This window comes from Nomascus leucogenys, chromosome 14 (genome assembly GCF_006542625.1).
Source record: "Nomascus leucogenys isolate Asia chromosome 14, Asia_NLE_v1, whole genome shotgun sequence".
NCBI lineage: Eukaryota > Metazoa > Chordata > Mammalia > Primates > Hylobatidae > Nomascus > Nomascus leucogenys.
Window position 1 is genome coordinate 50,255,325 of NC_044394.1, and position 15,442 is coordinate 50,270,766.

Genomic DNA, 15,442 nt, shown 5'->3' on the forward strand with positions numbered 1-15,442 from the left:
AGGGGCCAACTGCACAAACAGACCCTTTTTTTAAGCCCCCAAGTGATGGTGCTAATGGTCACCAGGGCAGAAAGTGGGCAGCCCCTCTTTCGGGCAGACCTCAATTTACAACTCATGTGGCTTCTGTTTCTCCTTCTCCTCCTGCTTGGGCAAGGCCTGCTGTGTTCTGCCACCCTAAGTCTCAGGCAGCAAGTGGGACAGAGGTCTAAGAAGGAGGGGACACGGCTGTTGTTGTCAACAATCCCCTTCCACCTTCTCCCATCCTCGGGGCTCGGCAGGGAGCAGGGAGAGGGCAGGACCTTCATCAGCTTAAGTGACAATGATTGTCGGGGAGACTTGAGGCCAAGCCACTGAAGGTGAAGGGAAGAGGAAGGGAGTAAAGGCCAGGGATACTAGGTAAAGCTCAGAAGAAGGGAAACTGAGTCCATCTCTGCCACATCCCGGCTGTGGAGCCCTACACATGCCTTCCGGTGTTTCAAACCCTCATCACCACCATGAATGAGGATGGCATCATCAGTGGCTCCATTTTCAGAAGAGCAAACAGAGGCCCAGCGGGGTCTGGTGACTTTCTAACACCATGATCGGCAGGTGGAGGACATGGAGTTTGAACCTAGGTTTGTCCGACTGGCCAGCTCCCTTTCTGCTGCGTTTCCTACACTGCACTGCCAGGCTGTGTCTGTGTGTTAGGTCCCCAAGCTGGAGGGTGAGCCCCCGAGATTACCAGATGTCAATATCAGGCAGATCGGCAATCCAAGACCTCAGGGAAGGTTTTAGAGGACGGCACAAACCAGAAGTCAGAAGTGAGCCCAAAGTCAGGAAACCCGGGATGACTGAATGCTGGGAAGTACAGGTGGTCTCTCAAATCTAAGAGGAAAGGCTAATTTGGTCAAAGCCCCAATCTTGGGAGCCCTGAGGTGTGCTCTCGAAACGCATCTGTGTAGGTCTTGCCCTAACCCCACGCAGTTGGAGGCTCCCCGGGCCAGGAAGTGAAGGTCAAAACTATGCTTGCAGCATGATCTGAGTCCAAACGAGGGGGACACAGAAGTGAGTCCTGAATGTCTCAAGTTCCCTCTATTAAGGAAGACGCTTTCCTTGAGGGATCAGCCAGGTCACAGCAGAGAGCAAGAAGCAGTTGAAGATGCAAACTCAGGTCACCCAGTGCTGACCTGGCCCAGCCACTGCTCTTGGGAGCAACACACTGTTGGGTAACCTGGAAGGAAGTTCTTAACAAGAGCTGGGGTGGAGCTATAGTAGGCGGGGGTCACACGTCTCCTCCAGAACAGCTTTTCAGCGCTAATAACCGGGTGGGGATGCGAGGCCAAAGAGTGAGCTCTCTCTCTCTCTAGCCCATCTATGTCCAGGATAATGGTGATGACAATAAGACCAGTGCCGGGCTTCCTGGGTTTACTGTATGACCTTGGCCAAGGGACTTAACTTACCTATGGCTTAGTTTTCTCATCTGTAAAACGTGATAAACACAGCACCCACCTCACTGATGAGCCAACCCAGGCAAACATCTCCCAGCCTGCCTGGCCCACAGTGAGCACCTCTGAGCGTTAGTTGTCAGTGCGTGCAGCGGACAGATGTTGTCCCACCCTCCCAGCAGCTGGTAGAAGTCTCCACTTACAGCGAGAGAACTGCCTTGCTTTTGAAAACTCCTTGATATGGGAAGGCCCCTGGTGAAAAAAGCTAGGACTTCAGAACCCGATGGGGGATGAACTGCTCCGTAAAAGACAAGGGAGGAGTGTGTTGGTTGCACTGGAAGGGGAGGAAGGACAGAGCCAGGGTCAGGAGGGTGGGGAAGCCAGGGATTGCAGAAGGCTGGGAGGTTGCCCAGGGATTATGGAAGGCTGGGAGGTTGCCCCCACCCTGCACCCCTCAAGTCTCACTAAACTGACAAAATTCTCCAGGCCAGTGAATGGTTCTGGGGAAGGGGTGAAGGGCTGTGTTTTGTATCTGTGTCTGCCCATGTAAGGTCCCCAGTGGCCTCAGGCATGACACTGAGGTTTGAAGCAAGCTTTCCTAAATCTCCAAGGGGTGGGGGATTCTATATTCACCACTGGGCTTCAGCTGGATCAGCTAGAGGCCAAAAAAGTGAGCCACGTGACAGAGCCGGCTTCCCATGGACACGTCCAAGGGGGAAACCAGCACCTCAATAAAACCAAGTCAGCTCCAACCCAAGGTCTCTGCCCGCTGGCTGCAACACAGCCCTCAGCTACCACCCTGTGTAAGTTTTGTCGCATTTCAAACAGCAAAGACAGTTGGATGTCAGAGATGGTTTGAGTCTCCAACTTTTATGGAATTCCCAGTGCGAGAGCCTGCGGGCTCAGGGAAAATTTCCCCAGTGGCAGCGCTTTGCTCCCAACATGCGCCTCGCCTCCCAGCCTCCCCGCTATTGAATCCAGCGTGATTGTCTCTAGGGCCCATAATGGAATTTTATCAGGGATTCCTGTAACTGGATTGCTTATTTGCAGCCTTCCGCCAGCGGCAGCTCCAGATAAAGAATGCAGAGTATGTGCTTCGGTGTCACAAACTATGCCTGGCCACCATCCATCATCCTGTCAAGACATCACTCCAGACAGCCCAGCTTCAAGCAGAACCAGGTTGGGGATTTTCCTCCCAAGAATAACAAACAGCAGCTAAGTCAGGTTAGGAGCCTCTGCTTCCCCCCCATCCCTTCATTACAGATGAATGAATTTTGGGTTTCCCCATGTTGTCCAGCCAGTTCTCCTCCATTTCCTCAGAGTCTGGAGCAGCAAAAGTCACCAGCCCTCATCCAGTTCAAGAAGCCTCTAAATGTCACAGTAAGTTTATGCAACCCTTGGCAGGTAGGATATGGAGATTGGAATAGCAAAAATTATTTGCAAGTAGAGAGCATTGATAAAATTCATCCACGTACCTTATCCCGTTGATTTTTACGGCCACCCTATAAGGCAGGGATTGTATTCCCCAGTTGCCAGTTGAGCTGAATGAGACTCAGAAAAGTTAAGTGAGTTCTCCAAGGTCATATAGAGTCAGGGGAAGTTGGGGTCTGCACCCAGTTCTTTTGACTCTAAATCATGCACTCCTGATACTCCTTATGTTGCAGCTATTCTTTTTTCCCCATACTCCTCCTCTCCTCAAACTGTGTCTCTCTGTTGCTGTCTGTCTTTCCATACCTAGTCCCGAGCATGCAGTGAGGGTCTGGCCATCTCAGTGGCTGCATGGAGGGAGGGGCTGGCCATCTCTGTAGCTGCATGGAGTCAGGGTCTGGCCATCTCAGTGGCTGCATGGATTGGGGGACTGGCCATCTCTGTAGCTGCCCTTGGTTGTCTCCAGAGAGGCACTGATCATCGGTGAGTCTGCCCTCCCCTCCTCTGAATCATAACCAACCAGGATCAGTGAGGCTGGAGCTATGAGGGGGTTGCTTAGAGTGATCCAGTTCTTCTCTTTGACCTGATAGATCCAGGAGCCAGCTGAGGCCAGCACAGTTCTCTCCCTTATGAATGTGACAATAGGCCTGGGTCCTGATTCCCCACATCCTGCTGCCTAACGTGATGCACCCATCATTTCCAACCAAGAGACAGGGATCAGAGACTCAACATGTCAGCAAACTACAACTCACCCACATGCCAGCCAGCTGTCCAATGGGAATTCTCCTGATTGAGTGATGGGGTGGACTGAGGTTTCACACTTGCTTCCTTCAGTGATGCAGAGCACCATTTCCAAACCCAAATAGTCCTCTGGCTCCCAAAATGAGGGAGAAGATAGGAGGGGAAGGAGGAGTTAAGCTGCACCCATTGTCAGTGAGCACAGGTGCAGGAGAGAGGGGGTGCCAGACACATCTCCACCTCCATCCCTGGATCTGTGATTGACAGGTGCTCATATAATTCATAGAGGCCAAAGGGGATGAGGTAGGCAGAGTAACAGCCCTCTAAAGATACCCATGTTCTAATCCCTAGAACGTGTGAATGTTAACCTTATATGGCAAGAAAAGGATTTTATAGATGTGATTAAGTTTAAGTTCTAAAAATGGAGAGGTTATCCCGGATTATCTGAGTGGGTCCCATCCGCAATCACGAGACGGAGGCAGAGGCAGATCTGACCCCAGACAGGAGAGGAGAATGCCGCAGGGCCCGCAGAGGCAGAGGCTGAAATGGAGCATCCCCAAGCCAAAGCATGCTGGCCACCACCAGAAGCCAGAGTACGTGAGGCACAGGCGCTTGCCTGGAGCATCCAGGGGAGCACAGCCCTGCTGACACCTTGATTTGGGCCCATTGAGACTTATTTTGGACTTCTGGCCTCTAGAACTGTGACAGAATACATTTGTGTTTTTTATACACTTTGTATGTAAGACTGTGTTACTGCAGTTGCAGGAAACTCACACCAGGGACTAGAGCAGCACTGGTGGTGACCGCTGGTGCTGGCAGGTCTGTCCAAGCAGACCAGGCCCTGGTTCCAGAAGTGAGGCCCTCATGCAGAGGGCAGGTCTACACACCTGGAAGGGAGGTGGCCGTTAGGTAATGAACAGTTCTTCCCTTCCTGTCCCAGTTGAACACGGTGGTCCCCTCTCTCCTATTCACCCTCGTCCAGCCCCCTCCCCACCAACCCCATCTGCCTCCCGAAAGGGCACTTGCCTTCACCTTGCCGCTGCTCTGATGTATTCGTTTTTGCACTGCTATAAATAAATACCTGAGCCTGGGTAATTTATAAAGACAAGAGGTTGAATTGGCTCATGGTCCTGCAGGCTGTACAGGAAGCATGGCGGCATCTGCTTCTGGGGAGGCGTGAGGGAGCTTTTACTCGTGGTGGAAGGCAAAGTGGGAGCAGGCATCTTACATGGCAGGTGCAGGACCCAGAGAGAGAACAGGGAAGTGCCACACAGTTTTAAACAACCAGATCTCACTAGAACTCACTCACTGTCTCAAGAACAGCACCCAGGGGGATGGTGTTAACCCATTCATGAGAATCCACCCACCCCCATGATTCAGTCACCTCCCACCAGGGCCCACCTCCAGCACTGGGGATTACATTTCAACCTGAGATTTGGGTGGGGACACCGATTCAAACCACATCACCCGATATTTACCTATAGGTCTCAGGGCTTCTGCCCTCCCCCCAGGGTGTCAATACAGGCTAAGTCTATGGTCTGTCCAGGAACCCAAGCCTGGAGCAGGGGGCCTGACTGTACATTGTGAAGTCTGACATGAGTGGTGAGTGTCCGCCTCACTCCTCACTACCTCCCTGCATGGGAGGTGAGTGCAGCCAGCTCACCTGCTTCTTCCTCAAGGCCCCGTTGAGACCCAGAACCAGCCCCAGGGTCTTGTGAACTCGCCCTTCTTTCCTGTCTGTTCCCATCTGCCACACACACACACACACACATACACACACACACACAGAGTCAAAGGTTAAGAGGCACTTCTTTGTTTTTTTTTTTTTTGAGGTGGAGTATTGCTCCGTCTCAAAAGAGATCTCAGCTGCAGGCTGATCTCAGCTCACTGCAAACTCTGCCTTCTGGGTTCAAGTGATTCTCCTCTCTCAGCCTCCTGAGTAGCTGGGATTACAGGTACACTCCACCACAGCCGGCTAATTTTTGTGTTTTTAGTAGAGATAGGGTTTCACCATATTGGCCAGGCTGGTCTTGAAGTCCTGACCTCAGGTGATCCACAGACCTCAGCCTCCCAAAGTGCTGGGATTACAGGCATGAGCCACTGTGCCTGGCCAAGAGGCACTTGTTAAAGACCACATCTTTACAGGTGGAGAGGTTGCCTGAAGGGGGGATGCTACAGGGAGAGGAGGTGGTGGGCAGAGCTGTTCACCTGAAGATGGCACGCACATGGCCTGGGGGCAAAAGTGGTGAGTAAGGGGGGGCAGGGCAGGAGGGCATCATGGGACTCAGCTTGAAGGTGAAGAGTGAGGGAATAGGAAGACAAGGAGGGCCAGGGCCACAGGAGCAGAGTTCAACATAGAGAGACGCCAACCTCCTGGATCAGGTGCCTGCGTAGTGACCCCTGCCGAAGGATGAACAGGTGGTCTGCAGAGGAGATGAGCATGTAGAAACCAGTCAGCCTTTGGTGGTGCCTGGCAACAGGAAGCAACAGTGGAGTTCATGCGAGGTGGCTGGGCAGCTGAAACACAGTCCAGAGAAGCCCATTAATCATTCATTCATTCATTCATCCAGCAAAACACTCAGTGGGCTCTGACTGCATTGGGCTAGGCTCTGGAAATACAGAGATGGGTGAGAAACAGTCCGTGATTTCCAGACATTTGAGCCAGGCAGAGAGATGGCAGTGCTACCAGTTCCACTGTGGGAGGCTGGCCAGGTTCAGTGGGTACCAACTCCAGGTGAATAGCTCTGTTCTCTCCTTCTTCTGCCTGCTGCACGCCCCCACTCCAGGCACCTGCTCTACCTGAGGAGACATGGTTTTGAAGAAGTTCCCTTTAATCTTTGAGTGTGTGGCGAGTGGGGATGGATGGGCATCCAGTCTCCTGGGGGTGGTAGGAGAGCACTTTCTCCTCACAGTGACCCTAAACCTGCATCTTGAAATGTAATTCAAACTGAATATGCAAGCAAGAGGTGGGAGCCATGCAGGCAGATGGTGTCCCAGGACCAGGCACAGAGGCCTGAATGCAGCTGCTCCCTGTGTGGCTGGAGCAGCAGGTGGAAGGGCCATGGGCTGCACTGGATGCAGAAGGATGCTGTCCCAAGAGGTCTGAACATTCTCTCAGGGGCAAGACTTTTCAGGTGGAGCAAGCTCCTTTTTGTGTTTTATAAAAATAGGAAAGATGCATGGGTGAGGGGAGGGGTGGGAACAGAGCAGAGGGAGGGAGGGAGATCACCTGGAGGCTGTTGTCACAGACCATGCATTCTCTAAGGGAGTGACGTCACCCCCAAAGTGGCAAAATTGGTTCTTCAGAGGTGCCAGAAATCTTACCGTTTATGTTTAAAGGCATAAAAAATACACACAGCATAGAAACAGACACACAATCTATCTGTGGCATTGCAATTTCATAGGGGCAGGCAATTAGGAAAAGACTTCTTGACAGGGAATAATGAAAAAAAGATTGGCCAACACTGACCTATGCTGTGCAGGTTGGGGCCACCGCCGCAAGTCAGAGAGGAGACGAGGGATAGGAGGGTGTGGTCAAGGATTGTCAAGAACGACTGGAGTAGGGGATGAGAAATGGAGAAAGGAGAATCTGCATAAGCCCCACGCTTCTTAGGTCTGGGTGACTGGGCTTGGGGGAGGAGGGGGGATGCAATTTGCCAAAAGAAAGCTTGTTAGGGGGCGAGCTAAGGGTGTACCAGGATGAGTGGCGACCCTCTAAAATGCATGTCCACCTGGAACCTCTTTATTTGGAAATAGGTCTTCCAGCTCTAATTAATTAAGATGAGGTTACATTGGATTATGGTGGACCCCAAATCTAGGGTCTCAAAGGCTGATGTCCTTAAAAGGCCATGTGAAAACATAGAATGACACACAGGGAAGAAGTCCTTGTGAAGATGGAGGCAGAGGCAGAGGCGATGCAGCCACAAGCCGAGGAACGCCAAGAATTGCCCGGAGCCCCAGGAGCAAGGAGGGATCCTCCTGCGGAGGCTTCAGAGGGAGCACTGCCCTGCAACATCTCGATTTTGGATTTCCAGCCTCTAGAACTGTGAAAGAATAAATCCCTTGTTTTAAGTCTCCCAGTTTGTGGTACTTTGCAATGGCAACTGCAAACAGCAGGTTCCGTTTGGGTCCGTTAGTTTGGAGGTTCCTGTGGAATGTGCAGCTGGACGGATCCAGTAGAGACCTGCAGTTTAGGGAAGCAGCGATGGGTGGAGACACTGATTGCCACCGGCATGCAGGCAGCAGTGGGAAGAAGGAACTTGGCTGAGATGATTCAGGGTGAGAGTGGAGTGTGAGAAAGGCAGGGGGATCAGGACCAACCCCAAGGAAATACCATTCAAGGACAAGCATGAAAGATGCCCCCTTAAAAGGAGACATCAATGAATGAATAAATGGGGAAACAGAGAGAATAGTGTCCCAGGACCTACAGAAGGAGAGAATAAAAAACAGCAAAAACACTCTGCAGTCCCAGAACCAGCCTCAGTCAGTGCTGGGATCCTGGAGAAGTTGCTGCAAGGAGTATAAAGCCATGGCATCCATGCCCGAGGATGTCACAGGGGGGCAGGAAGACAAAACATAAACAAGCAAATTTTAAATCACCCTCAAAGAGTTAACTATCAGCACAAGGCTACAGGATAAAAAAAAATGATGTTTCAAGGCAGCACAGTGGATGATTAATTAACAAATGAATTGCACAGGCTAAAATTGTATGAGTTCAGAGGACAGAGAAAGTGCTTAGGGCTTCATTGTCGGGGATGGATTTGCTGAGAGGTAAGATTGGACCTGAGTTTTGAAGAAGGAGGATATAACTTGTACAGGAAGACATGTGAGGAAGAGCTGGTTGGGAACTGCCAGGCTGGGAGAGGAGTAAAAAAAAAAAGACAATAACTCACGGAGCATTTGGGCAGAGGAGAGACAGGGAAACCGGTGCAAAGAGTGGGTGCTCAGGGGTGAGGCTTGGAGGTCATGGTAGAAAGAGGCCTTTCTACCTCAACTAGAAAGTTGAGGCCGGGCACGGTGGCTCACACCTGTAATCCCAACACTTTGGGAAGCCGAGGTGGGAGGATCATGAGGTCAAGAGATTGAGACCATCCTGACTAAAACGGTGAAACCCCATCTCTACTAAAAATACAAAAAATCAGCCGGGCGTGGTGGTGGGCGCCTGTAGTCCCAGCTACTCAGGAGGCTGAGGCAGGAGAATGGCATGAACCCAGGAGGTGGAGCTTGCAGTGAGCCGAGATTGCGCCACTGCACTCCAGCCTGGGTGATAGAGTGAGACTTGGTCTCAAAAAAAAAAAAAAGGAAAGGAAAAGAAACGGGTACCTGAGGGTTTGCAGGTGAGACCAACAGTTCCAGATAGATACTTCCCTGGTTTGGGACAAATAGAAGATTTTAAACAGGGAAGTGATATGTCCAAAGCAGTATCCTAAAGTGAATCTGCTGGTAGGATGAATTACAAAGGTGTAGAGGGAAAGAAGTAAAGTCACTGGTTGGGGAGGTCATGAACAGTGAGCAAATGAGAGTGCTGGCGGCAGGAATGGAAAAGAAGCCAGTGGATGGGAAAGAAGTTTCTGGAGAAGAATGGATGGACAGGAAGACTCGAGGTATGAGACAGAGGAGCAGAGAGGGACCAGGGGGACTTTGCCTGCCAGCTGTAGTGCTCAGACTCTGGGCTGGGGAGCCCCAAAACCACCCCACACCTACCCACACAAGAGTACTTTGTCTGTCTGCTTTTATTTTACTTTATTTTGTTTTACTTTATATTTTGTTTTTGCCCTGGTGTGGGACCAGCAGGGCTTGAACCCCAGAGCTCTACTCAGTAGCAGCATCTGGGATGGTGTGGGGAGCTCTGACTCCTCAGACAGCCTCGTGAACTAGGTGGCACCCACCTCTGCCCCTCCATGCAACCCTCAATGGAACTGCCTCCTGCACAGCCTGCAGGGCACAAGCTGTCTGCTGCTTATCTCCCACAGCGCCTTCTGCAATAAACAGACCAAAGCGGGAATCGGAAGAGAGAAATTTATTCTTGTTTTCTCTCCCCAGTTCAGAGCTGTATCTTGCCCATAGCCCTATTTTTCAATCTCTCCTCTGGCACATTTTAATATTTATAGCTGCGTGGACAGAATGTGGAGTGTGAGGGCTTGTCAGCCTCAGGAGCAGAGACTTAGGAGAGCTGTCACCCACCTGAGGCCCCAGGGATCTTCAGGAGCTGCCCCCAGGGCCATCACTGGGCAGCCCCTGTCCCCACCCAAGTTTCACCTTCATGTCATTGTTCTCTTCCATGTCCTGAATTGCCACCAACCCAATCCCAATAACCCTACTGCTTGAATGAGGACCAATTTTTCTTCCTTCATTAAAATATTCATCATTGGTTTATTAGTTTTCTATTGTTGCATAAAAAATTACCCTGTAAAGTATTAGCTTATAACAACCCACGGTTATTATCTCACAGTTTTTTGGGGTCAGTAACCCAGACATGGCTTAACTGGGTCCTCTGGCCAGGGTTTCTCACAAGACTGGAATCAAGGTGTGAACTGAGGCTGAGGTCTCATCTGAAGGCTCAACTGGAGCCAATCCACTTCCAAACTCATTCTCTGGTTGTTGGCTGGATTCCATTCCTTATGGGTTGTTGGACTCAGGACTTTTATTTCCTCACTGGCTGGTGGTCAGAAGCCACCCTCAGTTCCTTGCCACATCGGCCTCTCCAACATGGCAACTTACTTCATCGAAGAGCGTATCTCCATCAGGCAAGAGGGAGAATGAGAGACAAAGTACCTGAAAGAGAGAATATGACCCAGTCTTTTAAAGCCTAATCTTCTAGCACTGTTGCTGTATTCAGTTCATTAGAAGCAACTCAGTGGGTCTGGCTCACACTGAAGGAGAGAAGATGACACAAGGGCATGAATCTCAGGAGGGTGCTTCTTTGGAGGCCATATCAGAAGCTGCCTCCCACAGTGGGTATCTGCATGTCTAGCTCTTGCTGCTTCACAGTAGAAGTGAAGGAGTTCTCTAGGATCCCACAGTAGAGTGACAAGAGAGACAAGTAAACCACAATTGTGTACTGAGTGTATATGTTACGATACAGCAGGCCACAAAGAATGTGGGCATCATTGACTATATTCTATGGGAATGCACAGGATGGTTCCTAATCCAAACATGCAGGGAAGGCTTCCTGGAGGAAGTGATGGACAGGGACTTCCTCTGTCCTAGGACCTGCCGTAACCCTGATAACTCCATGAATATGGCAATAACCTGGGGCTGCCTTCATAGGAACTGCTTCTGGATTGGGGAACCTGAAGGGCCAATGAGAAGGAAGAAATGAGAACAGAGAAACAGAGGGAGGGAAGGGAAAAGAATGGCCTCTTCAGTGACCTACAAACATCTTGCAAAGGCTATGGGGTATGGTGAAGAGATGGAAATTTTAGGGCACACCCCACATGCAGTGTATTAGCCAGGGTAGACTAGCTGCTATAACAAACATCCCCCAAATTTTCTATGGTTTAACACTATACAGGTTTAATTTCTTGCAGTAATAGCCTAAAGGGGGCTAGCTGGGATATTCCACTCCTCCCAGTCTTTTGGGGACAAGGCACCTCCTTTCCAATATCTCGGTAGTCTTCTAGGGCTGGAGAGTCCTCCACTGCATCAACTGCATCCAGGTGGGCTACCAGAGAAGGCAGAGAGAGCCTTTTAGGGCCCTGCCCTGGAAATGGCAACAACCCTCCTGCCCAGATTCCATGGGTCAGAGTTCAGTCTCCCTGACCCACCTAACTGGGGGAGGGTAGGGAGGCACAGAAATGCAGACCAAGGAGGAAGAGACCAGGCATGTTGGTGAACCATTCCCTGGTCTCTGCCCCATGCAGGTGTCATCTAATAGACGAATGGTCAGGGATGGAGCTGGGCCCTTCCCAGCCTAGGTCCTTCTTCCCCCTGCTGCCCATCCCTTCTGCCCCCACCATGAAATGTTCTTCCCAGCGCCTCCCCCGGATTTCTCTGGCCACCTCCCCCCAAGGCTATAGGCAAGTTCTTGGGTTCCTGAATGGCCCTCTCTCCCACGATGTCTTTTCCGGCACCTCATACTCGCCTCATTGAAACCTTCTTTGCAGGCACAGAGCTCCTCTCACTGTCCCACAAGCAGAGTACATCAAACACTGGTCTTGAAGTGCAAAACATAACTTCAAGTCTAGCCACTGCACTTTTCTTTAGACTTATAGGTCTTGGTTTATTAAATGGGTGATAGGAAGGGGAAGGAGAGATTTGAGCTAAATGATCTCTAACATCCATCCAGTGCGTCTCACATGAACTAACTCAAGCCTTGATTTTCACCAGATGTTCTCACTCATGCAGCTGTTTCCTGGGGCTGCAGTGCCCTTCCCCACCCAAATCGCACACTTCTGAGTTTCCACACATCTGTCACTTGCCCATCCAACACCTACACCCGCATGCCCCTGCCACCAAAGAGGGAAGCCGCCGTTCAGGGAAAGCTGGGGTTGGGTCATTCTCTGCACATGACTACACTGTCAGACACTAAACCAACACTGCTCAATAGAATTTTCTGTGATAAGGGAATTGTTCGGTAATCGGTGCTGCCCAATATACCAGCCACAAACCACGTGTGACTACTGAGCACTTGAAATGTGACTTGTGTGACCGAAGCACTGAAATGTGTCACTGTACTTCATTACTATACATTTAACCTTAATAGCCACGCATGGCCCATGGCTGCCATATTGGGCAGCACAGTGCTAGAAATGAAGTCTAGAGCTTCACCCGCTGACTTGTGTCAGAGGCTCTTTCTCTTAGTTGTTGGAACTCTAGTAGAAGCTCAGTATGATGGGGGGAACTGAAATCTTCCCTGGGGTTGATAACTAAAACTGTGCTTCTCAAGCATTTCAGTGCATATAAGTCATCTTATTAAAAAAACACAAAAAGAATTAGCCAGATGTCATGGTGCACACCTGTAATCCCAGCTACTCAGGATGCTGAGGCAGGAGAATCCCTTGAACCCAGGAAGCGGAGGTTGTGGTGAGCTGAGATTGCGCCACTGTACTCCAGCCTGGGTGACAGAGTGATACATCTAAAACAAAAAATTAAATTAAATTAAATTAAATTAAAAAAAAGCAGACTCTGGCCAGGCCTGATGGCTTATGCCTGTAATCCCAGAACTTTGGGAGGCTGAGGATGGAGGATTGCTTGAGGCCAGGAGTTTGACACCAGCCTGGGCAACATGGTGAGACCCTGTCTCTACTAAAAATCCAAAAAATTAGCTGGGCATGGTGGCATGCACCTGTAGTCTCAGCTACTCAGGAGGCTGAGGCAGGAGAATCGCTTTAGCCCAGGACGTGGACGTTGCAGTGAGCCGAGATCACGCTGCTGCACTTCAGCCTGGGCGACAGAGCCAGACCCTATCTCAACAATTTTTTGAAAAAGCAGTTCTGATACCCTAAATCTGGGGTCAGTCTGAGGTTCTGCATTTCCTACAGGGTTTCCAGGTGGTGACAGTGCTGCTGGCCTGTGGACCCCACTTTCAGCAGCAGGGCACTGCAGTGTCCCATCCTTTCCCCAGCAGGCAAACAGTCCAACTTCCTTCCATCCGGCTCCTTCATGCCATTGGCTCATGCCACCATCTTCCGCATTATTTCACATATCCCTTTGAAGGAAGAGATGCCTGAACCCTCAGCTCCCACTCCCCCGGAGCCCTTAGACCAGGCTGAAATCATGGGAGAAGGGCCTCAGAGGTCCCACCCTCAGCCACACTTAGATATGTAGCACCAGCTGGGACGTTTAATAACCATTAGAGCAGCCTCACCTGCTCAGCACCGGCCCACTGGCCCCAAAGGACCTCTGACTTGCTTGCACTCCAGGCTGCAGGAAGGAACATCCACAGGAGAGCTCTAGAGCCTTCCACTGGAAAGGTATATTCAGAGCTGCACGGCACCTGGCTGTAGGCTCTAGAAAGCACCGGTTCAGCCGTGAGATTGAGCCCAAAAGGCTGAGATACGAGTCCCAGATCTCTTTTCCTGCAACACATAAAGCAGCCTTCTCAGCAGGTCGTACACACCAACTTATCTCACCCTCACCACATGGTGTGAAAAGTGCTTCTATCAGCTCCTCTTACAAATGGGAAAACTGAGGCACGAGGCAGTTGAGCAAGTGATCTGAAGGTCACACAGCTTGTAAATGGCAGAGCCCAGAATCCAACCTAGGCAGCCAATGCAGCCCACTTACCTGCTGTGAGTGCTGACCGGCCCTGCCTCACCTGTTAAAACGGAGATCCCAATGGTATCAGCCTCACTTGCCGCCCAGGGAGACTGAGATGTGGAAAGCCTTGTGTCCACTGCACTAGAGAAATATTGGCTATTGTGGATGGGGTTCGGGAAGGTCTGTGGGTGATGTTTCCAGGGAGCAAGTGCTCCCTTTCTCCTCCACACACACCTAGGTGTGCACACACCTCCATGACGCACACCTGATGCCCTCCTGGGAACAGGGACTGTCAGGCTCATTATGGCTGCTCCCTGGCACTTGGTGCTAAGTTCTCCCTGTCTCTGAAGGGAGCCTGCAGTACTCACTGATCCACATACACGTACCTTCCTCCCTCCCTCCCTCCCTCTCTTCTCCTGGACACACCTCCATCCAAGAACTTTCGGGCAGATACAGGTTGATACTGTTCCTGTTAATGGGCAGTGACGGTTCCTTGGGCCACCCAGCCTTCATTTCTGTTCTTGAGCTTTAGGACACATTATCCTCCCGACATCCCATGTGAACCTGACCCCACTCCTGACTCCCAGAGCACAGGAATGGTTCATGGATGCCCATGTGACTCAGTCAGGCACAAACTTGGCTTTTATTGGTTGAGGAAGAGAAGCTTGCTCTTTCTCCCAGGGCCAGAACTGTGGGCCACCATCTTGCCCCGATTGCCTGAGCAGAGACCAATGCAGAAAGAAGCAGAGCTGAGAAATCCAGAGGCCAAATCTCGATCGCACCATCACACCCTGGGTTCGGCCAGACATGGGTACTTCAGTAAAGGGAACAATGAGAGGCGTGCCTGCCCTTTTCGTCTTCATGAAGCCATTTTGAGGTACATCTTCTGTCACTTCTGGCCAGAAGATCTGACACAGCCCTTTGCCTCCTTGACCTTCTATGAGCTCCCCTCCCAACCCCACACACCACCTTGTCCCACAGCTGGACTCTTACAGGGAGGCAGGCCCGCTCTGCTCCAGCCTGAGAGGCCCGGGTTTGTCACAGTTCAGCGGGCACCAAGAAGGGGGTGCCCAAGGAGCTGCCCGCTGCCCTTCTGCTGCCATCTGGCAGCAGCCAGGCTCTGCCACCCACCACCACGAGCTAATTCTGCAGTTCTCAAAGAGAGCAAGGACGGTGCCCCTGGCATGGCTGCTCATAGCCCAGTCTGCCCTCCACATGCCCTGCCTTGGCCTGGGGTACCCTGGCAGAGAGCCATGACCCCAGAGCACAATGCACTTAGCAGGCTGGGTCTTGCCCCTGTCCAGGACCTTAATGAAGACAGAGCTGCCATATTGATGTGGTACTGGGACATCTACCCCAGACCCTCAGACTACAAGTCAATAGCCTGCCGCTTTCTCTGCTCACGTTGTCAGGAGCACAAATAAATGTGCAAAGCTGTCATATGTTCCAACACCCATCCTGCATCCCCAAGGCCTGGACGATGATTCACAGCCCTGGATGGTGAAGGGTGCAAGGAACGCCACCCTCACAGCAGCTTCCTTAGCCTCATCAGGGCTAAAACCTGCTTTTTCTGGAAGCTGGCCTAGCTTAGCCCAACTCTGCCCAAGTATGTCAGATTCAGGGACAGTCCAGCATAGGGCCTCCAAAAGAGA